We start from the raw sequence: 22,350 nt of genomic DNA, 5'->3' as shown, positions 1-22,350 counted from the left end.
TCATTTGTCACCCACATCCAGGCAAAAATACGTGGGGTTGCTTGTCCTGACATGTGAACAAGGCCAGCCCATACAGAGGAAGGCAAGCCCTGGGAAAGGAGCACATGCAGACTGGCTACCATTCATAGCATGGCCGTGCTATTAGCATCTAATAAATATTAAGTGGTAATGCAAGATAAGAGGGATGCAGGTGGCGCAGTGGTTTAAACTGCTGTGCTTCTGGGCTGGTTGATCGAAAGGTTGCCGGTTCGAATCTGCACAATGGGTTGAGTTCCCGTTGCTCCGTCCCAGCTCCTGCCAAACTTGCAGTTTGAAAGCATGCAAATACAAGTAGATGAAAAGGTACCACTTCAGTGCAAAGGTAAACAGTGTTGCGTGCACCTCGGTGTTTAGTCATGCCGGCCACATGACCACGGAGACTGTCTGCAGACAAACACTGGCTCCCTCATCTAGGAAACGGAGATGAGCACTGCCCCGTAGAGTCAGACATGATTGGACTTTAATGTCAAAGGGAAACCGAAACCTTTACCTTTAATGCAAGATAACTTCCTCAACCGAAAACTGCATGACTGACACTGCATCCAGTGGACTAGACTTCATCATAAGGAACTACTAGGAATTTCATATAAATAAAATTCTCATTTAAAAATGCACTGTAACTTAGGATGGAGTTGAGTGGTAAATATGAAATATTAATACTTTTTGTAGTAGGGGGGACAGCAATATGATTTAATGTTATTCATTCCCACAGCAGTACTATGAAGCCTTGCATTATTGATTTGCAGAGAAAAAATGAAGAGCGGCCGTGTCATGCAGAAAGGTACCCAACAAATTCACAAAGGAATTGGAATTTGAGCTTTATCTTTTGAATGTGAACCATCTGTCAAGAATAATTTGCATTTTATAGCAATTTCCTATGAAGGATCCCAAAAAGCTATGCAGTTGGCCATTTATACAGTCTCAAACCACCCATATTTAAGGAGCTGACAGGATACTGTGCATTCTAATTATTTCACAGATAAGTATGAATTGCAGTAAGCCTGGCCACACAGCTCCAGTTGATAGCAATAGGATTTAATTGTTAACTTAAAAAACTAGGATCTGTCCTACCCAAGGAGTGGCTCAGAAAGAAAATACTAACAACCTGTAACCTAACTGGAAACAGAACACAGAACTTCAGGTTCCTGGGTCCATATATAAGCCAAAAGAATATCAGGTCTCCTAAAACTGTTTTCCTTGATAAATAATCTAATGTAGGTGTCACTTCTCATGCCAGTGTAAATATTTTCAGGAACACTAAAGAAAGACATTAGAAGAAATGAAAACAGTTATTTAAACTGTACTCCCCAAACCTAGACCTCTCAAGTAACTGATACAACACAGTCCACTTCAGAGTGAACTCGGCATTCACTATGTGGCTCATGAAGTATAAACAAACTATTTTCAGTGATGGGTGATACATTAGCATTTCATGTACTTGACAACCCAGGTACATTATCCTCACAATTCAAGCATAGTTGTGCAAGATCTATGTGAGCTCCCCATTGTTTGATGGCTGACTGAAAAATATAAGTCGCCTTCTGTGCATATCAACACATGCTTATTTCAGATCAAGGCACTGCAGAAATAGGACATTACACAAACAATGTCCTTGGTGGGAAAATTTGCCAGAGCTATTCTATGACATCAGCCTTGTTCCCCTGTCACAGTAACCCATGGCTAACAAACTCTGGGAAATGAGGAGGGTGAGAGAAAGAATGCTGGTGAGAGCAAGAATCCAAGCACACCGGGATGGCCGAGTGGTTAAGGCGTTGGACTTAAGATCCAATGGACGCATGTCCACGTGGGTTCGAACCCCACTCCTGGTAGTTGGTTTTTTAGGGCAACTATTAGTGGGGAATCATTGGGATGGCAGTCAGTGATGAGCAGGGTCCCCCAGGGCTCTGTCCTGGGACTGATTCTGTCCAATCTTTTCATCAATGACCTGGAAGTCAAGTCTGCTGATCAAATTCACAGACAATACTAAAACGGGGGCAGTGGCCACAACTGAGGAGCAGGTACTCCAGATCCTAAATGATCTGGACAGGCTATGGAAGTGGGCCGGGGACAATAGGATGGCACTCAATGCAGATAAGTGCAAGGTCTTGCACTTGGGGAATAGGAATGGGTGCCATGAGGACAGGTTACGGGACAAGTGGCTGGAAAGCAGCACTTGTGAAAAGGATCTCAGGGTGCTGGTTGACTGCAGGGTAAACATGTCAGCAATGTGACACACTGGTCAGGAGGGTGAATGTCACCCTTGGATGCATAGCCAGAAGCATGGCTTCTAGACTGAGAGAGGCATTACTGCCACTCTATACAACTCTGGTGCACCTGCAACTGGAATACTGTGTTCAATTCTGGGCCCCTCATTACAAGAAGGACATAGCAAAGTTGGAATCCATGCAGTGAAGGGCCAGAAGGCTGGTGCCTGGTTTGCAGGATAAGCCATATGCGGGGAGACTGAGGGAACTGGGTCTCTTCAGCCTTGAGAAGAGGAGACTCAGAAGGGACCCGCTAGTGACATATAGGTACATGAGGGGGTGTCATGCGGAGGTGGGTTACAATCTTTTTTCCCCTGTAGAGGAGGGCAGGATGCGTTCCAATGGAGCAAAGCTCAGGGAACCACAGTTTAATTTGGATGCCAGGAAGTACTTCCTGACAGGACTGCTAGGGCATGGAATGAGCTTCCACGGGAGCCCCATTGGTGAGGGTGTTTAAGGATAGGCTGGCCATGCACATGGTAGGCATGCCATGAGTGAAGCCAGCCGGGGCCAGACTAGATGGCTAGATGACCCGTCTGACTTGTTTGGTTTTCTATGTTTCTATGGTTCCCAGGTACTCACCTCCTTCTACTGCCAAACAACAGTGAGCATCACAATGGCCATACCTGGAACTTTGGGTTGTTGAGGCAGGGACAATCTAGAATCAGAACCTATATTTTAACTCGTTCCTTCCACATCCCATAATACTCAGTCATAATCTAAGGTCACGAAAGAGTGTGATGTGTGTGCGTGCACGTGTGTGTGTAGTACCACCTACAGCTGCTATATCCTAGCACTGCCACTTTTCTCCATTTGGAATAGGAAAACCCTTGGTTACAACAGCTGGGATTATTGAGTGTAGGAAAAAAAGGGTCAGTAAGGGGAGACATGTTAGAGGCGTTCAAAATGATGCATGTGCAGAGAACGCGGAGAGGGAGACATGTCTCTCCCTCTCCCATAATATTAGAATCTACAGTCATCCCATGAAGCTGATTGGTCAGGGAGTCAGGGCAGATGAAAAGTAATCCTGCACACAGTGCATACTTCCTGAACTGGCGAATTCACTGCTACAGGAGGTATGATGACCACCAGTTTGGATGGCTGGCCAACTTCATGGAGGAGGAGGCTCCTTGCTGGCTATGTGTTCCTTCCAGCACCAGAGGCAGCATGCTTGCATAGACCAGTTGCTGGGGAGCTTGGGGAAGAGGGAACTGTTGCACACATCCTGCCTGAGGGGGTCTGTGGTTTGCTGCTGTGTGAACAGAATGCTGGACCAGATGGACAGTTAGCCTGCTCTAGCATCACATTTCCTATATTCTTGTGAAGTCAATGATTGCATCCTAAATTGACTACTCTCCCCACCCCTTTTTTCTTCCAGTGCTTCAGAACAGAACTGAGGTCAAGAGCCACGTCTGGTTTCACTGAAAGGTCAGTGGAGCAGGTTACCATCAATCTGAAATTTTCTAACCACAATGTGTAAATCATGTCAAATGTGCAACAGAAGAATAAGTCTGTCTTGTGAGAAACAAGCCTCCAGGGTCCAAGGTTTTCATCAACTTCTTAAACCTTTGTTGTCACACATTCTCTGTCTACCATGGTCCTTTTGCCAACCATAAATAATCACAAGCCAAAAGAGAAGCTTATAATCTGTGGTTGGTCTTCTAAGAAGATAAAGATATATCTGGTGAAAAGGGCAGTATTTAGAAGAGTTATTCCAAACCTAGGAAACTGCAGAATTTCAAAACTACATACTCTCCCAGGCAATCCCACATTACTTTAGAAAATGACAAAAATAACATCCTAGAAACAGTCATGAAATTGCAGTCATGTATAATAGAGATTACACCGAAGTTTCACAATAGGTCCTTTGTAAATCAACATGGTCCAAAGGTAGTGGATTCTTCACAGAAGAAGTTTAGGAAATGATCGTGTTCATTTTGGAAGGTCATTTTTGAAAAGCATGGTATATAGGACAGAACTGCATTTTCCCAGCTTTCTGGAATATTCAGTTCAGAAGAATGATATAAAAATAATGAACAATGATTTGTGATCTCACATATTACACATGAAATTACCCTTTTGCTGATTTATATGTCTAATTTAGTGCTACACACACACATACACACAACATACCACCCTAGGCAGGTCCCCAACATTGCTTCAGCACTGCTTTTGCCAACTTTCCCTCCCACCAAACCATCCATTCCTGGAAGCAAAAGATCTTACAGTGGGCAGAAGTTCATTGCTGGTTAAGTGGATTGGGAAGGAATTTTCCCTGCACATCAGCTGGAGATAAGGTGTAGTGTTTTCACTTTCTCACTGCAATTGTTTTCTTTATAAATCAGTTGCTCTGTACTGTCTGTAAACTCCTTGAAGATGCATCATCGTATATGTGTCAAGGGGCAGGTCCCTCTCTCTCTCCCTCTTTTTCTATCCAGCAGACTTAAACAAAATGTTAGAAGCACAGTTCTTTATTAGAGTTTACCAGGTTACACAGTACCCTTCTCTTTGAGATGTGGGAGAAGCCTCTGCCCATGTGAAGAGATGAATCCAAACCAAGACACCCCTTCCTTTCCTCCCTTTCAGAAAAGCATCTGACTCCACCCTCGAGGTGGATCTTGCTGCTTGAGGGCTAGCCGGCAGAAGCTCTTGGCACTTTGTGATGGCTGTGTTTACTTCTCCTGTCATCTCCTGACATGGTGGAGGAACTCACCCTGCATCTCCTCCCCACCCCCAATTCTGAAATGTCTCCCTCCTTTTCCAAAATGGGCTTCGCTGGAGAACGTTCACTAGGTAATCTTGGAACTGCCGAGTCACCCGCCACTCCGGCCCTTCTGCCTCCTCCGCTGAACCTGAATCATCTCTCTGAGGCAGGCATGACACACAAGAGCCCGTCTCTGCCCAATGCTGCAGCTCTGTGGGCAGGATAGGAATTGGGCTGCGTTCAGTGCGAGGGGAACAGCAACAGGCTCCCATCTCTCCACCTGGGGATCCCCTTAAAGGCTCTTGCAAGGTGGCACCAGGCTCAGCCCAGCATGAGCAGTCCATTGCAATGAAAAATAAAATAAAACCAAAGAATCAACAGGATAAACCCTTAATTAGGGCCACTTGCACTCCATCTGCCAGTGGTCATGCCTGTCACCCCCAGCTAAGGACTCTGATCTGGAGGCCTTTGTTTTCCCAGCATGTGGAAGATGGAGAAGTTGGTGGCAGGGTTGCGATAGACAAGGTGGGCCCAGCATTTATCCAGCTCCTTCCTTCAGACAATAGTAATCTCTGTGTGTTTTGGTGGTAGGAGGAGAATGTCTGCACAGGGCTACAAGTCCTTGGCAATGCATGTGATAGAACACCGGCTACCAACTTATTTCTCTAAGCCATCTATCTTTGTTTTAAAAGAATCTGAATGGTTGTGTCATCTTCTTGTCCATTTCCAGATTTATTTAGTTACGGAGTTAAAACCAAGACGCCTGAATGGCAGCCTGATGAAACTTCCTGAATGAGTTTATACAGGCATGCCATAATGTCAGTTCTAGTCTCTGCTTTCTATACAGTTCAGGGATAGGTATGACAGCTCTTGGTTACATAAAAGCCTTTATTTATTATTTATTTGGTCAGGTTTCCACCCCTATCCTGAACAGATTCACTTGGAAATGCATTTCATCATTCGCAATGGGATTCACTTCCAAGTAAACATATTTTGGATTATAGTGTTTAGCATACATGAGGCAAAAATATCTTCGGGTTTTTTTTTTTTTTTGAGGGGGGGAGGGGGTAGTGTTTTGTTGACCTTTTTAAAAATGTGCATACACAACTGAAGCAGTACTGTGTAGATGGGACTCAACACGCCAGCAACTGTGATCTATAATTACCTGCTGAGGAAAATGTAGGTTTCAAATTTCTGCACCCCAGGAAGTAAAGTTCTGCAGGCTAAGTCCTTTGTTTAGGTCCTGTCCCCGAGGAAAATTGAGAAGTAGTAGCAGTCCTGACAGGAAAATTTCAATGTCTTTTATGGCACTTAATTGTTATTACCTTAGAGAACAACAGAACTCCATTTCTGAAACCAGACCGTTATTATTGTCAGAGCTGTTCGTGACACTGAGATGGCGGCACCAATCTGAAATCTTTGCAGTCCAAGCCAACACAGAGCATGGAAACAAAGAACTACCCTCCCCTCTCCACCCCAGTCACTGTTTTAAAATTCTCCTAAAAACATAGAAAGCTGGTTGTCTGTAACAGTCTCCCTCAACTAGGTGTCTGCGGGAGTGTTGGATTACAACTCCGATCATCCCCAGTCAGGGTGGCCATATCGAGGAAAGCCGGTTTCTGGAGTAGAACCAAACCAACTCATAGTCTTATTCATATGCTGTCAGAAAATGTCTATTTTCAGTATGACCAACCCTCCAACATTTTTTCTCCATCCAAGCCCTGGACTTCAGATGCAAGATGGCCAAACCCTGCACAGTCTGACCAAGCTCACAGAAGTCTCTAGGCTCCTAAAGCACTGGATCCCTTTATGGCTTCCTACAGCTTAGTTCTCCCTTAGCCCTGTTGCTGGCCGACACTCATGTGGTTGGGGACAGGGTTCCCCGAGAGCTTATAAAGTAACTGCATAAGTCTTTGTTCAGATTGGGAAGCTTCTCTGAACCTGGTCAGGCCAACTCAGGAACTGCATGTGTCCTTTACTTCCAAGGCTCCAGACCTTCCCTGATCTTGATTGTGGGTAAGCCCAAGGACTTGCAGTTCATAAGAGCCCTTAACAAATGCCAAGAGTCTGTGCCTGTTCTGTGATTAATGCTAAGAGCTGGGATTAAAACATGAGAACTGTATTCCAATATTTGCTTGGTTTTCCAGTTAGGGTTTCCGCTAGCCAAGCACACATTGTTTAGCATGGAAATCTAAATCCGGTCTTCATAGGCCATCTTGCGAATGGATGAAACTGAAAAGCAGAGTTACAATACTCAAGTAAATAAATAACCTCCACTCAAGTGGGCTGTAGCTCAGAGGCAGGCAATGTGGTGCTGGGACACTGCAATGCACCCCAAATACTTTCTTGGTACCCACCAAGGTGTCCAACCCCTCCCATGCTTGTTTGTTTTTTAAATGGGATTACTGGTTTCTGTTAGTGCTGAAAACAATGGGTTCAAAGGAATTGTTTAGTGTCTTTGGGGCTTAGAGCCCACCTCTGCCTTGGAGTCAGTTTTGGGCTGCTACTTGACCACTACTCCCTACTGCAGCTTGTTTGTGTTCAGGGCCTGGAATGTTTTCAGTGGCCAGGTATGCCCATTCCCTAAGCAGCTGCCTGCCCCCCCCCCACCCCTTTTTCTGACTTTTGTGCAAGAGCAGCAACACTTGGCACACCCTCTGGACCTACAGATGATCTGCTGGCTCTACTGGCACAGCTAATGTGACAACACAGTAAGTCACCGTCTTTCACCCATCAACCCCTGGATGGGTTGTTAAAGCAGGGCCATAATGAGTTTCAGGATGCAGTCCCAGTGTTGCCGGGGCCGGGATGAGTCAAGATTATTTGGCGATGCAGCTCCAAGATGCTGCAACCATGGAGGTGGGACTGCAGGCTGGGCCTCCACCCCATGCCCTCATAGCCAGCTTGGAAAGAACCACAGCAGCTGCCTCCCCAGGGATGCAAGTGGACCGCAGAAGAGGAGAGAAGGGGCATGTGGGGGTGGGCAGGGAAGGCAAGAGACTGGGGCTAAAGGCTTAGACCAACTCCTGTCAGCTCCTCAGTCTCCCTCTCTCCCCCTCCCTGGCACTTGATCTGGATGCCCAACTAGATCAAAAACAAGACGTGAGGTTCATATTCACGGCCACTGTGCCTCATTTTGCGCACTAGAAGTGTGTAAGCCTCTGAGTTTAGAGGCTAATGTGCACGGAGAGTGGAAGACACTGCATTTGTCCTTACCTGGCTTTGCTAAATATGCACAGAAGGTCCAGGGTGGCCCCACTATTAGAAGGAGTGTGTTTGTAAGGAACATGAGGGGAAAAAAAACACCCTGTGTTCCCCTCCAGAGTAATTGCACAACCCAGTGTTTACAAGCAACTCCAGTATTCTCCAGCACTAGCAAAAGGCAATTGCTGAACCGTGGAGTGGTCTCAAGGATATATACTCCAGAAAAGGAACAAGAACCGCAGGCTGCATTAAGCCAATGATACTTGCCAAAATGTTTGCATAAGCTTTCAGGTTAAAAGAGAGAAAGGCCACATGTTCACACTTCTCAGATAAACATTGCTGACTGGAAGTTTATTTTACATAAAATTCCTACATCTTACTTTTAAAAAAGACTAGAAAAAAATTCATTTACATTCTTGCATATGGTTAATCTAGTGGAACTCAGTTTGTATTTCCTGCTCTGGAGTTTAACTTCAACAACTTTTACCTAAAACTACCCATATTCAACTGGGATAAGGCTAAAGAAACCCTGTCTCTAGTCATAGACCTCCTATTTCTCATATAATATGTTGGAAAAATAAATGTACACCTGTCAGAAGCTAGTCTCAGTATATGTACTTTGCTTCTGTCTTTAGCCTGCTCTTCTGCTATTGAAGGTCACAACAAGGAGAGAGAGGGCAAGAAAAAGAGATCTCTGGCACTACTTCTTCAGGTCTTACCAGTCTATGCATGTCAGGTAACATAGCCATAAATCTAGTGGAAATCTAATTGTGGATCTTAATGTTGATGCACATTCTGCTGAAGGCAAACAGTGGTGATTTTTACTGGCCACTCCTAAAAATCTCTCCTCTTTTTGCAGGAGGAAGGTAGGTTTGGACGTAGGGCAGATGAAGATGCTCATTTCCCAAAGCCAAATACCTCTCCCCTTGTGATGCTTTAAATGCAAAGGCTGTGTGTGCCTTCAGATCTCATGAGTAGGGTTGTGCAACAGATTTGGATGAATCCTGAACCTGATAGTGGGTCAGGCTGATTCAGAAAGTTTGTAGGAGTTCTCTAAAGCAAACCAATTTGAAACTGAACTTCATGATGCTTTGCAAGCAGCTGTAGATGCAGGAGGAGACAGAGGCACAGACACTTCTTCTGCAAAAGTCAAAACCTTCCTCCCCAGGCTCTCCATCTAAGGAAGAGGCCAGGGTGGGGAGAGGAAGCAAGAGGACAAGGCTTTCATTTTGTGAGTGATGTTTCTAGCTTCCAATCGGGGAACAACTTGACCCGGGCTTTCGCTTGGACTTCCAATCAGGGTTCATTTGGGAGGGATGCAGAGGGACTGGTCAGAGGTTGCCCCTCTCTTTTCACTGCACTTCGTGACTTTGTGTTCCTGGCAGCAGAGGTGGCAGCAGTGCTCCGGGCTTCCAAGGCGGGCTGTCAGCCAGCACCAACGGGGAAACTGCCATAGCCACAGCTGCCTGTCCAGGGGGGTGGCTGCTTCCAACAGCAGCTCCCTGAGCAGATTTGTGGAGCTCCAGCCAAGGCTCCATAGCTGAGTCGAGCTCCCCCAGCACTTTCTGCCTGGCTGTCAGCACAGAGAAGCAGGCAGCGCCTTCCTGCCCCAGGCTGCGTTTGCTATGGCTGCAGTTTGCAATAGGGAGGGGAGCTGGGTGAGAACCGGGCTTGCCACCTCTGCTGTCTCCTCTGCAGCAGCTCAACGTAAAGCCCAGGGGATGAGCCAGGCTGGGCAGAAGCAAGAAACAAGAATAGACGAGTGCTCTTAGTGCTTGCAAGTGTTGTTGTTGTTTAGTCGCAAAGTCATGCCCAACCCATCACGACTCTATGGACAACATTCCTCCCGGCTCTCCTGTAGATCTTACATTCCAGGTTCCTATGCAGTATTGTTCCTTACAGCATCAGACTTTCCTTTCACCACCAGATACATCTGCAACTGAGTGTCCTTTCGGCTTTGACCCTGTCACTTCATTCTTCCTGGTGCTACTTATACTAGCCTCTGCTCTTTCGCAGTAGCACATTGGACACCTTCCAACCTGAGGGGCTCATCTTCCGGCGTCATATCTTTTAGCCTTTTGGTACTGTCCATGGGGTTTTCATGGCAAGGATACTGGAGTGGGTTGCCATTTCCTTCTGCAGCGGATCCCCTTTTGTCAGAGCTCTCTGCTATGACACGTCCATCTTGGGTGGCCCTGCAAGGCATAGCTCAGAGCTTCATTGTGCTACACAAGCCCCTTCGCCACGGCAAGGCAGTGACCCATGAAGGGGAAGCAGGGTGTAGAGCCGCACTCATTAGTAATCAAACACTGCATGTGCATGTGAAGCCTGTATGCAGGTTGGCACCAGCCTCCAGGGTGTCCTCAGCAAAGCACCTCTTCTATGCATGTAATCCTGCCCTGTCCGTGCTGCTGTATCAGCCCTCATTTATTTATCGACCTATTTTAATCCTGGTGGTGGCAGCCTGTGCTCCAGTTCTCCTCCGCCTCCTTGTCCTGCCAGCCCTGCTGGCAAAAATAAGCACTGCAGCACCAACCAAGCCAGCATTTAGGGCCTGCACTGTGGGCCTGCTGAAAGGGCACTGTTGAAACCTTTGGACTGGTGGAGTGGCAATCTGAACCAGTGAGGTGCTGCTTTTGCGAGGGGCAGGCAATGAGGGCCCAGGAGGCGGGAAAGGTAGCTGCCGCCTGCGATGGTTCCTTTTGCCAGTGCAGCCAGGTGGGCAAGGGGAGGGAGAGGAGGAGGGGCAGGTGCTGCCACCCCCCCACAGTGGCAGCCGCCTGTCCCCAGTGGCAGCAGCGGCACAGGGAGAGCTGGGCAGGGCTGGGCCCCTTTTAGTAGGTGGGCCCAAGGCAGCTGCCTGCCCATGCCTCCCTCGGTGCTGCGTTCGTGTTTGCGGATGTGTGCCTGCCTGTAAAGATACATCACAAAGAGAACTGCAAATTGGCAGCACAATTGCTCCCAGACATCATTATTTTAATGCATTTTGTACCCTGCTCTGTGATTGAAGGGTGCTATATGAATCATTTAAATAAATATGATTTTTCAAATAAATACATTATAGTAAATTCATGTGCACTTACTCCTCATCGCTTTTGTCTTGACTTAAAGTGGAGAGCATGTATCTGCAAAGAGACAAGAACAAAACCTATATAGGCGTTTATTAAAACAGATCGATACATGATAGCTAGTAGTGAGAGAAACATTACCTCTGCTGAGATAAAGATTATTACTTTTCAATATCCTATAGGGTACAAAGTGGGGACATATTTGATGTCCAATTTGTATTGAATGGTCAAATCCTCAGGGCCCATACACAATTCTCTGCAGTGATGGCAAGGTCTTAAAAAACTATTCTTTGGTTAGCTTTGCCTTGGCACAAATAGGTCTTGAATTAAAAATAGACTTAAACTGGCACCAGAACTCAGGTTTTAAAAAGTGATGGCTTGAGTCCCCGGTCATAGGGAGTAGAAGCAGGAAGTATATAAACACAGGCCATATTGACCAGTCTTGCTTCTGGGTCTGCCAAGGGCAAAGCTTTGGTGACTGGAAGAAACATGAATCAACTGAAGTTCATTCACTTTGGTGGCCTAATTTGTCAGTAGGAGGGTTGCTTTGCTTTTATGCTCACACCCATGTGTTCTGCTGTGACCCAGATCAGCTGGATTTGGGTCATGGGTGGTGCTTTTATTGGAGCCTGCAAAAAACAGCCTAAGAAGTTCTGAAAAGACTGGCTCAGAAATGTGTGCTATTCCACTCTGCTAAGGCAAATCCGGCTCTGTAATGCAACTTGAATAACTAAGCAAATACATACCAATGCTTATTCCTGTGAATTGAAAATTACAGTCCCTGCTGTAAACTGCCACTCTAACACAGGTCTAGACTGGCTAATCTAAGTGCAACGGTGAGAATGTACAAGGCGCATGAAGCACCTTGAAGGCTCCGGTTCTCCTAATGCCAGTGCTTTCACGGTGGCGCCAAGAATCAGCCTCCATCAGTGAAAAGATCTTGACATCAATATATTTTTATTGAGGGAAGAAAGTAGAAGTCTAGATCATTCTTGTTCCAACGGCTTTCCCTCTTAATCTTTAGAAGAGCTGATGCCTGTGAGAACATTCTTGCCACATTTATTCACAGACTTGGTTTTCATTACAGGCTCAGACTTAAATATAATACAGTTACACTTTCACAGGAGGTGAATTTCAGGGTCTGGATGTGAGTTTTTGGGCAGCTTCTAAATTACCTTTAAACAGGTTTTGCTCTAACCAATATGTCTGCTTGGCACTCCATTTGTGTCAAATGTAGATTAATACGGAGCCCTATTCAGCAAGTGGCATTAGTTTGGAATGTCATACAGGAAACATTATTGCAGCTCCCAGAGATCAAAGAGGCCTGAAAACTGTTCCAAATGCTACTAAAAAAACCCTCTGCATTTTGAAAGGCAACTTTCTATTTATTTACATTATGATAATCATTCACTTCCCAAATAGCTGCAAAATGTAATGGGTTTCAGACATGCACACACTTGTGCGCGCGCACACAGAGCCAACACAATCCAGCACAGAGTTAGGAATGTTTAAACTATTCATGTGTTGATGGATGGACGAATCATTTGCTCTGTGCTGTTTTATAGCATAACATCTGGGAAATACCATGATTGGGACTAAAATTGCATCTTAGAACATCTGTGAGTTGGTTGGATTTTAATATTTAATAGGCATTACTGTAGAAGAAACTAGATTCATTTGCACTGAATGCATTGGTGGAATATAAGGGCTGGATCAAATGTTGTCATTTCATAAATTTTGGGCAACACAGAAAAGAGAGGGAGAAAGTTCTATTGCATTAACAAACATCTGCTAGCATTGGCGTTTTAGCCTCATATGAACAAATACTGCAAGTCACAGTTCCCCAGTGCTTGGCTTTCAGCTGTCCTTCCTTTGTACAGCTTCACTGGAGAGGAACATGATGCATTCTGAGGTGGAACATGAGTGCAAATTTCTCCCTCGCCACTTCATAGCTTCTTGTCCAGGGACTTCTCTCACTTTAACTAGGACTGAAGACCCGAGCTGAGGCAAGGCAGATTATCTGCAGAGCTGCCATCAATGGTAGGTGCACCGGGCACCTGCTGAAGGCCCACCCCCCAGCACTGCAAAGAACCCCCTGGACTCTCTCCTCTTCTTCACCACTGCAACTTGCTTGTTCACCTGCCTCTTGGTGAGAAGGAGGAACAGGAGACGTCTGCTTGCTCATTCGTTCTCTACCTGTACATCAGGCAAGTGCTAACAATGAGGGGAAAGAGGAGGAGGAGAAAAGCAGCTTGTGACAATGTCATGGGAAGCAACCAAGATGGGAGAGGTCTGGAAACCAAGTCCTATCTGGACAGTTGAAAGAACTGGGTATGTTTAGGTTGGATAAGACCAGATTAAAGGTAGATGTGATAGCACTCCTTGAATATTTGAAAGTCTGCTCTGTGCAGAAGATGAAGCAGATTCCCTGAGTGCATGACTAGGTCCAGTGGGTGGTAATTGCAGAGAAGATGATTTGGGCTAAAAGTTAGGGGAAACTTCCCAATAGCGAGAGCTATTTAAGGGTAGAACAGATGTCTTCAGAAGGTTGGTTCTCCTTCAGAGAAGGTATTTAAGCAGGCTGGATGGTTGTTCATCGGGGATACTTCAGTACAGTGTCTGCGTTGAATGGGAGGTTGGATTAGATGATTTATGACATCCCTTTTCGTCTAGTCTAGTCTAGTCTAGTCTAGTCTAGTCTAGGGAAGGCTCACTGTGGAGGGACCTATTGAGGATGTCTTGCCCAAGGGTCTTCAAAATCCTGCAGGCAGCCTTTCTTCCAACTTCAGGTTATTCTGAACCATATCAGCAAAATAATGTGTGCTAATAAAAAGTAAAGCATTTCTTTTCTCCCCTAGCTTGCAGCCACTAGCACAGCCATTTACAGTCTGGTGTTCACCAGATGTGTTGAAAGACAATACCCATTTGCACACCAAGTTGAGGAAAGCTGCACTAGTTAGTCAGGTGATATGCAAATACACCCAGGAGGCCATGGTGAGGCACTGACCAGTTTACATACTTTGTTGAAAGGGATGATGTGCTGATATGAAAAGCCAGATTGGTCCCACATCTGCCGGGGAAGGAGATGTTCTATAACTCTTGCTTATAAATTCCCTCCCTCCACCGCCAGCCTTGCTCAGAGACAGCCTATGACATTTGATGCCTAAGACACAAATGCATGTGGTATCCACTTCCTTCCCCTGCCATGGTGCTAAATTTGATCATTCAATAATGGCCTGTTTTCTACCCTTCAGTACGCCCACATTGTCCGCTGAAGTCGGCCACTTCACTAGCTCTGGCTCTGTTACAAGGCCTTCTGCTACCAGGCTGGAACAGCTGTAGGTAGGCAAAGGTTGCTGTAGAAACAGCCCCATTCAACCAACATCAAGAAGCTTTTTGTAAAGAGAAAAAAGGAAAACAAAAGAGGGGAAGTGGAAAATTGTCTGTTGCTTTTCAATAAATGGAAGCTCTGAATTTTTTGTAAGGTATTATAATAAATACAGTCTTTGTTTAAGGTGCATACGTGAGCTGGCAGTCTTTGCCATTTGTAATCTTTATGGCCGAGTCCTTCATCTACCTGTGTTATTAAAGACACTCTGTTGTAACATTTGTGGCCATTTGTTGAAATGGGCTTCTGTGAATGTTCAGCAGGTGCACAAGCAGCTTCTTGTTCTAAAATTCCCGGCTGTTTTGATGCTGTGGGGACACTTCTGGGTAAGAATCTTGTCCCCACACACTTGTGTCTTCCACACTCACTCCAGATCCCAGTGTGCCTCACTTTCCACCCACTGCATAGGATTCCAGAAGGGAAGAAAGCAAGGTGGTCCCTGCTCTTTCTGTGTAAGAGCAGTTAAATAGGCCAAGGGTGGGGAGAAAAGCTGAGTCATAAAATATTAAGAGATGCATATACCTCTAAGTGTGACTTTCACTGCGAGAATTTAAACAATGAATAAGACTTCTGTTTTGCTTCAGCACAGAATAACTCTGACCTCCATAGCTTGATATTCTAAATGAGCAATGTCATGTCAAAACTAGATGTTACACTAAAACATTCTTAATCTGACTGCAGTATAATTGCAAAAAGTAATAATAGCAGGGATTCATCATTGCTATAATTAGATAATACCTTTGCGGTAGTTCATCCCAGTTGCTTCTGGAGAATCTTTTATTAAATTCCCCAGGAGCTATTATGTGTTGAAGCATAGCTAAGACACTTTCATTAGTTATGGAGCAACACTGTGGAAGGCTAGAATCCTGCTCCACCCATAACAAAGGAAGCTGGAGAAGCAGAAGCATCTCCAGTCTGCTTCCCCTGCTGCTTTGTAATGTTCTGAAACAGCTTGGTTTTGAGTCAGCTCTTGCAGCCCTCTTGGCCTCTGCCTTTGCACAGGCACCATGAAACATGAGGTCACGATTCCACCTGCTGTAACTTGCCAGTTGAAGCCCAACCACCCGGAGTTTTTCCCATGGGAAACCTGGTATAGCTTTTAGAAACCTTTAAACTTTTATATCGGTGGCATGTCACCCACAAAATCCTGGGATAACCCAGTAAAACGCAGGCTGATCTCTGTAGATCTCCCTTTTCCTTATCTTTCAGTATCATCTGTTTTAATCTGGTGAAATACAATGGATAGCAAAAGAGCAAAACTGTGATATGACAATGTGATACACACACACGCACACATATAAATGCAGCCTCAGAAAATGTTTAGAATGGAAATGGGTGCAGACAAAACAGGACAGGTTAGGCAAGCATAACAAGGTATCATTGTTATATGCAGTTTTCTCAGAAGTTAATGAAGTCATTTTGTGCAAGCCTAGGTGAGAGCTGAAATGTGAGCGGAGAACAATTGGAGTTGTTGGCTGGGATGGTGAACGATCTGTGATTGCGCCCAGGTTTTTAGTCCGTGCTGACATATCACTTCACCACCATAAAACTTCCAAGGGTTCCTAGCAAGTAGCTCAGCAATATTGGGAAAAGAGAAGAAGAAAAAATACACAGAGACCTGTAGTCCCTGGTGAGGAAGTCATGACCACTTTGTGACCGGGTAGCTGTGGCCATCCTGGCTACAGGTACAAGGCCAACCAGTACTGGTTGTCACCAATGGGAGTAAAACCAATCCAATCTTCTTGGTTCCACGTACTCTTGGTCCCACGTACTCTTTGGGGATAACTAACCAAGGGGGGTTCTTACACTGGGATTCCTCCCAGCCCTCTTGAACCCTTAGGGGAGCAGTGTTAGGTTCCAGGCTTTGTCCAGATGTTGTGTGCAACCTGCTTGTTAAATCAGCATTTGTGTGGCCCATAATGTAATGCACCCTTTTGTGAGCTTTCCCCTTTCACCCAGAGAGCATTCAGTCTAGGCTTCAGTGAAAATGGAGCAAAAGATTTATTAGAGTTTCAGGCAAAAAGTACAGAACAAGGAAAAAAAAAACCACAAGAAAAAAAAAACAGTCATTTTGAGAGGCCAAATCACAAAGTCCTTTACAGTAGCCATTCAGTGGCAAATAGCAAATAAAAGAGAAAACCACAGTCTAGCTATTCACAGCCCTGCACTAAGCTACCTATCTGGGTCCTTGAAAACTTGTGGTCTCAATGTTGCAATTCCTCTGTACCTTGTATCACTCTCCTTCTCTTTTGCTGGGAAACCTCTCCCCTAGCAGTGATACCAAAGAAGCACTGCCCTGGGGCTTGCACCCAGCTTTCCTACTTCCTGGGAAGGTTGAACTCAGCAGTGGTACCAAAAGAAACAGACCTAGAACTTCCTTTTTTGGTGCAGTCTATCTGCTTCAGTACTTCTCCTTCCGACCTGCCTGGAAGAAGATTCTAGTAGAATCTCTTGTTGGAATCTGTTGACTGTTTGGTAATTGCTTATTCCTGGGGTTTGTTTTTTGAAGATTCCTCACTGTTTGGGTACCTGGGCAATGTTACCAGTCCATGAATTTGTGAGTTCTCTTTTTGTCTTGATTCTCAGACTTCAGATGACCCCAGCCAGGGCTTTTGCATCTCAGTGCCAACATCCAGATGACACAGCATTTAGTAGAGACCTGCAATTGATTAGGAAATGAAGGTTTCTTCTTCTTAGACCCAAGGAAGATAGACTTACTATGGTCTGGCTGAGTGGGCCACCCCACCCAACCACTGCCACCATGTCTTCAGAGGATGTGTACAATTCCCCATACGAGTGCTAACTCACTATCTGGCATGTCGTCAAGGTCACATGAATTATCATATGAGATCAGTTGAGACAAGCCCAACATCTTTAGGCTTTTGCAGGAGCTGAGTTAGGAAATTTCAGCACTGTGATTCCCTCAGGGCATCCTTGCTCATGATGCTCGCAGTTAAATTTAATCTAGAAGGACCTCTCTAGCTGAGTGGCAGAGAATATGCTTTGCATAAGAGGCTCCCCGAAATATCCAATTGTATTTAAGAGAAAACTGGCAAATATATTTAACAAAAGTTAACAGTTTTTTAGGGGACTTCCCTACAATTGTCAAGAAGCCATGGAAAGGGGGTTGCATTGAAAAATACTCATAAGTGTTATGGGTCTGCTAAAAAATTGCAAACACACACACACAAGAAACATTTTAAGGAACTAGCATTAAACATTGTGAGGGTCATTTGGAAGATAAATTATGTCAATACATAAGCACATTGATAAGGGAGCAAGGACTGCTTCAGGTGTGTGGGGCACAGTATAGCTTTCCAAGTTATATCTCCTACCTTCCTAACACCAGGTTAGCTTGTATGCTGTGTGTGGAATGTAAAAATAGCAACTTATGGGAAGAGGGTTCTGATACCCATGGGATGCTCATAAGCCTACCTGAGTCCATATCCATCCGTCTGGCTGCAGGTTGGTCATAGAGACACTGTCCTAAAGAGTCCTTTCAGGTAATATAGTCCCTTCTCATCAAGCCTGGGATGACACTGAAAAAACATGAACTGATGATACTAACTGCAGCACCAAATCCCCTCTCTTGCACTAGAATTCTTCTGCTTGCCAAATACCTCACAACTGGTGTGTATGCATTTTTGCACATTACCCTAAACATGCAAAGCCTCTTTTCTTTGCTTGCATCTTTCCTCTAGTGCATGCCTCAGTAGATGTGCCCTAGCAATACATTCTTCTCAGGTGGGCTGCCTAGCTTAATGACCAGAGCAGTTCTGCGTCTGAGTCTACTACCCCTCTGTTAAACACAAGGATGTGAGGCATCAGTCTTGAGAGGTCTGTAAAACAGCACTTAGTTGCTAAAATGTGATAAGCTAAAGTTCAGATTTATCTACAGGCTGCAACTTGTGAACTGCATGTCCTCCTCCTCGAATCAGGTATGTCATGGACCAACATCAGTTGCTACTTTGGCATAAGTTCTCTTTATCAAAGTTGATAATTATGATAGTTCCTAGGCCTTCATGTCTGGGTATGACAAACAAATACCAGGACTAAGTTCTGGTCAAATTCAACACTGATAAATGCTCAACAGCCACTGAGGTGGCTTCTGATATGTTAAATATTGAATGTCAGTCCAAAACCATACTCACAGGTCCCCGAATTGGGGTGTTTACATGGTGTTTGCTTGTGTCAGGAGTGATGGGGTCACCAGATCACTATCTGTCCATTTATTCCACAGAAGTAGCCTAAGGGAGCTTCACTGAAAGCCAATTCTGAACAGAATTTTTGAGTCCTGGAAAGAAAAAGAAAAAAATAGTTTGCCAGTATCCATGTATGTTTCTGGTTTATGCCCTGGTTTATGCCCTGAGCGAAAACTAAGTGAGAAATCCTCCCATCCTAGTCTTTGACTCTGTCAAGATTTTAACTCAAGTTCAGGCCTGCTGTCCAATATGGATGACTGCCAAAATACACTTGCCAAGGTACAGACTCAAATTTTGTGTCTGGCAAATCTCTGAACTGCCTAGTAAACCTGAAAACTCTCAGCTTTTATGTAAGAAAAACGTAGTTTGGTGGATGGAAGTACAAAATCTGCGTGGGTAAGACAGGACAATAAAAGGAGCGCATGTTTGGGTGGAGTTTCCTTCGGGTGAAACATGCCTAGGAGAGCTGGCTGGAGGACTGCAGAATGCTTGTGTGGAACGCATAATTGAAAGCAAGAGTGTGCAGGGCACTTTCTGTCTGTATTCATGATCAGATTATCTGGTGTTTCATCAACAATATGGACTTTTAAAAAAGCAATGACCTTGCTTTTCATATCTGAGAAGACGTACCTGATCCCCCACCCCCCAAGCCTGACTGTTGCATAAGGGACTCACCTGCATGCTTTCCAGCTGAGAGGCACTCTGGCTATTTGAAAGGAAGCCCAGCTGCTTCTTTCTAGCTCCTCTGACGTACATGGCTAGGCTGCATCTTGTTTCAGATCTGCTGGGGAGTGATAGCACTTCTGGAGCATCAGCATTAAGCAAACTGACAGGCTTCCAACATAAGCACCAATTTGATCTTGAAAGCATCCAGGAGCCTTTCCATCTAGTTTTGTTCAGAGTATCTTAAACAGGCTTACCTCTCCCACTAAAACCAATGGGATGCAAGTGCGCTCGGCTTTGGCTGCATCTTGCCCTTGGCTTTAACCCAACACACATACACAGCTCCACTTGACACCTTCACAGTCTGTTCTTAGGAACCATCCTAAACACAACAACACAAGAGTCTTAGAAATGATTCCCAGACAGAGGATACATATTTCTGAGGTCGTGTTTCATTTCAGCATCTGTATAACATCTTACCTCCGAGCCCATTTGTTTCTTCTCCTCACTTGCTGTTTCTCAAATTATATTATTTTGGCTGGCATTCAGACGGCTTTCTTTCTCATTAAAAAGGTAACAAATGGGCAAAAAAAAAAAAAATACTTAGGATAATTTCACCTACATGCACGGAAAGCCATCTTTCTTTTTTCCTTGTGAAGCTAAGTTGATTGAGATAAATTTAGGATTCTGGATAAATGAGATATTACAGACGGCAGGAAGGAAGGAGCAAGCGAAAGTGATCCTCCAGTTTGTACATCCCTCCCTCCTTGTCTGATAAGAATTAAAGTGTCTCCTGATAGACCTGTTGTTAAACAAACAAACAAACAAAGTTTTTGTTGCTAATTTGTTAAAGGAACAAGGATCGAAATATAGCTCCCCTTTATTCTGAGAGAATGTTCCAGGAGTCAGGAAGTACAAACATGGCTGAAGTGGAAAAAGAATGGGCAGCAATTAGAAGAACAACAGTCCTTTAAAATTGTGTCATGACTACAGTTTATACTGGGAGTTTAATATTTTGGAAACTAAATTATTATTTCAGTGTCACAGCTCATTACCAGAAAGATATTTGTAAGTCTGTGAGCTCAAGCAGTTCTGATCATGGCATCTCTCTGGCAACATCGTTCCACAGGGCTCTTCTTTAAATTATGTTGTTTGAATTCTGTACAATCCATCCTTAATACTCATTAAGGATAAATAAATAATTAGCTAAAATCTGTTCTTGGCTTGCCATTATATTGCTGTCAGTATAAGGTTCTAAAACCAGAAAGGGAAAAATAACTGTATGGCAGAAGCACATCCGGGTTTGTGTATGGGGGATCCATAATAGAGATGTTTCCAGCATTGTAATGCCTGACTCACTGGCTTGTTATATGATGCTCATCCCAAACTTTCCCCTTTGTGCTATTTCTGCCATTATCTGCCAGATTTCTTCAGACCAGTTCTATCATGACATTTTTTGCCTGCTTCTTCCCCCACCCCCACCGTTACCCCACGGTGCAAATTCCAGTGTGTGCTAAACTTGTAGAACTGCTCTGGAGGGAAGAGTAGTGGCTTCCTTGGCCTGGTGAACTGGGAGATGGGAGTGGGGTTGCAAAGGGAAGATTTTGGCAAAAATGCAGCAATTCTGAGAAGGAGGTTGGCCCAATTCGCCTCCAGTTACTTTTTTGCTTCTGCTCTCTCCTGTAAGAAACAAATGTGTATCCGTTCAGAAGTACATCACATTATCTTCAAGGGTGATTAAGTAAATTGCATTGACTTCAATGGTACTTACTCTTGGGAATGTCAGCACATGGGAGGAGCTGCACTTGCTTTCAGGAATTGCTTTTGGGTGGAGGGAATGGCAGGTACTGATCGCACAGTCTTTATGGAGGTAGCAGAAGAGTAGGAAGCAGCAACCCAACCTCCTCCTCCTCCTCCATGATTTTTTGTGATAGGGCAGCAGAAATTGTCATTTAAAAAAAATCTCAGCTTGTGGGCTCCTTCTTACTTGGGCATAACTAACAGATACTTTTTCAAAGGGGTATTTCCCTGCACACATCCTCTTTCCATCTATTCCTGCTTCTTCTGCAGTCTCATTTGTGTATGGCACATGATCACATTTTCAACACTGTGGAAACTATACATGGTATTCATTAGCATGTAACCCAGCAAGGCACAACTACCACCACAGTACTCCCAAATAAATGGATGGCGTTCTAGTGCAGATCCCCTCCAGGTTGCAACAAAGGTAATCTCAATGCAGCACTGGCATAATACTTCATTTCTGTCTGTACTTCATGTGTCAATCACATTGCATTAGCCTCAACTCAGTCTTTAAAGTGGCATTCTGAGACTCTGAGGATGGAATCGTTCTATCTTTGGACACTTAATTTTTAGAAGAGATAATCACTGATGTCTGCCTGCTTGGTTCCAGGTTTCCTTACTTCCTGCAGTCAGACGGGGTTGGATTGTCTCCCATTTAGTCTTTTAAAACATTCCTCTGCACACAAATATAAATGATATGCTGTCGCTAGGACCTTTAACCAACACAAAAATCTTCACAATGGAACAATCCCTCAGCCAGGCTGAAGTGAATCTCTTGACCATGCCTGTAAATCACTTCTGATCTCTGCTCTTTCTCTTTTGCTGTGGATGACATTACACAGAGTAACTGCCATCAAATATGGCTTGAACAGATAGTGGATGGGCCTTAATTCCATGCTGAAATGTCAAGTTCTTCTCTGCACTGTCTTGTCAGCCAATGACGAAATTATAGTTCCGAAAACTGGCAGAGTGAGCTGAAGGCATGGTGATCTTTCTGTATTTGCCAAAATAGGGT

General features: G+C 44.6%; 1 non-coding gene across 1 annotated transcript; it reads left to right on the top strand.

The window, feature by feature from the left end:
* Positions 1-1,785: 1,785 nt before the first annotated feature.
* Positions 1,786-1,868, top strand: TRNAL-UAA. Its single transcript has one exon. It is a non-coding gene; the product is annotated as a tRNA-Leu (tRNA).
* The last annotated feature ends 20,482 nt before the right edge of the window (positions 1,869-22,350 follow it).

Source organism: Varanus komodoensis, unplaced genomic scaffold (genome assembly GCF_004798865.1).
Source record: "Varanus komodoensis strain SLA01 unplaced genomic scaffold, ASM479886v1 scaffold1, whole genome shotgun sequence".
Taxonomy (NCBI): Eukaryota; Metazoa; Chordata; class Lepidosauria; order Squamata; family Varanidae; genus Varanus; species Varanus komodoensis.
The sequence above is the reverse complement of the archived record's forward strand: the minus strand, read 5'-3'. Positions and strand labels throughout refer to the sequence as shown.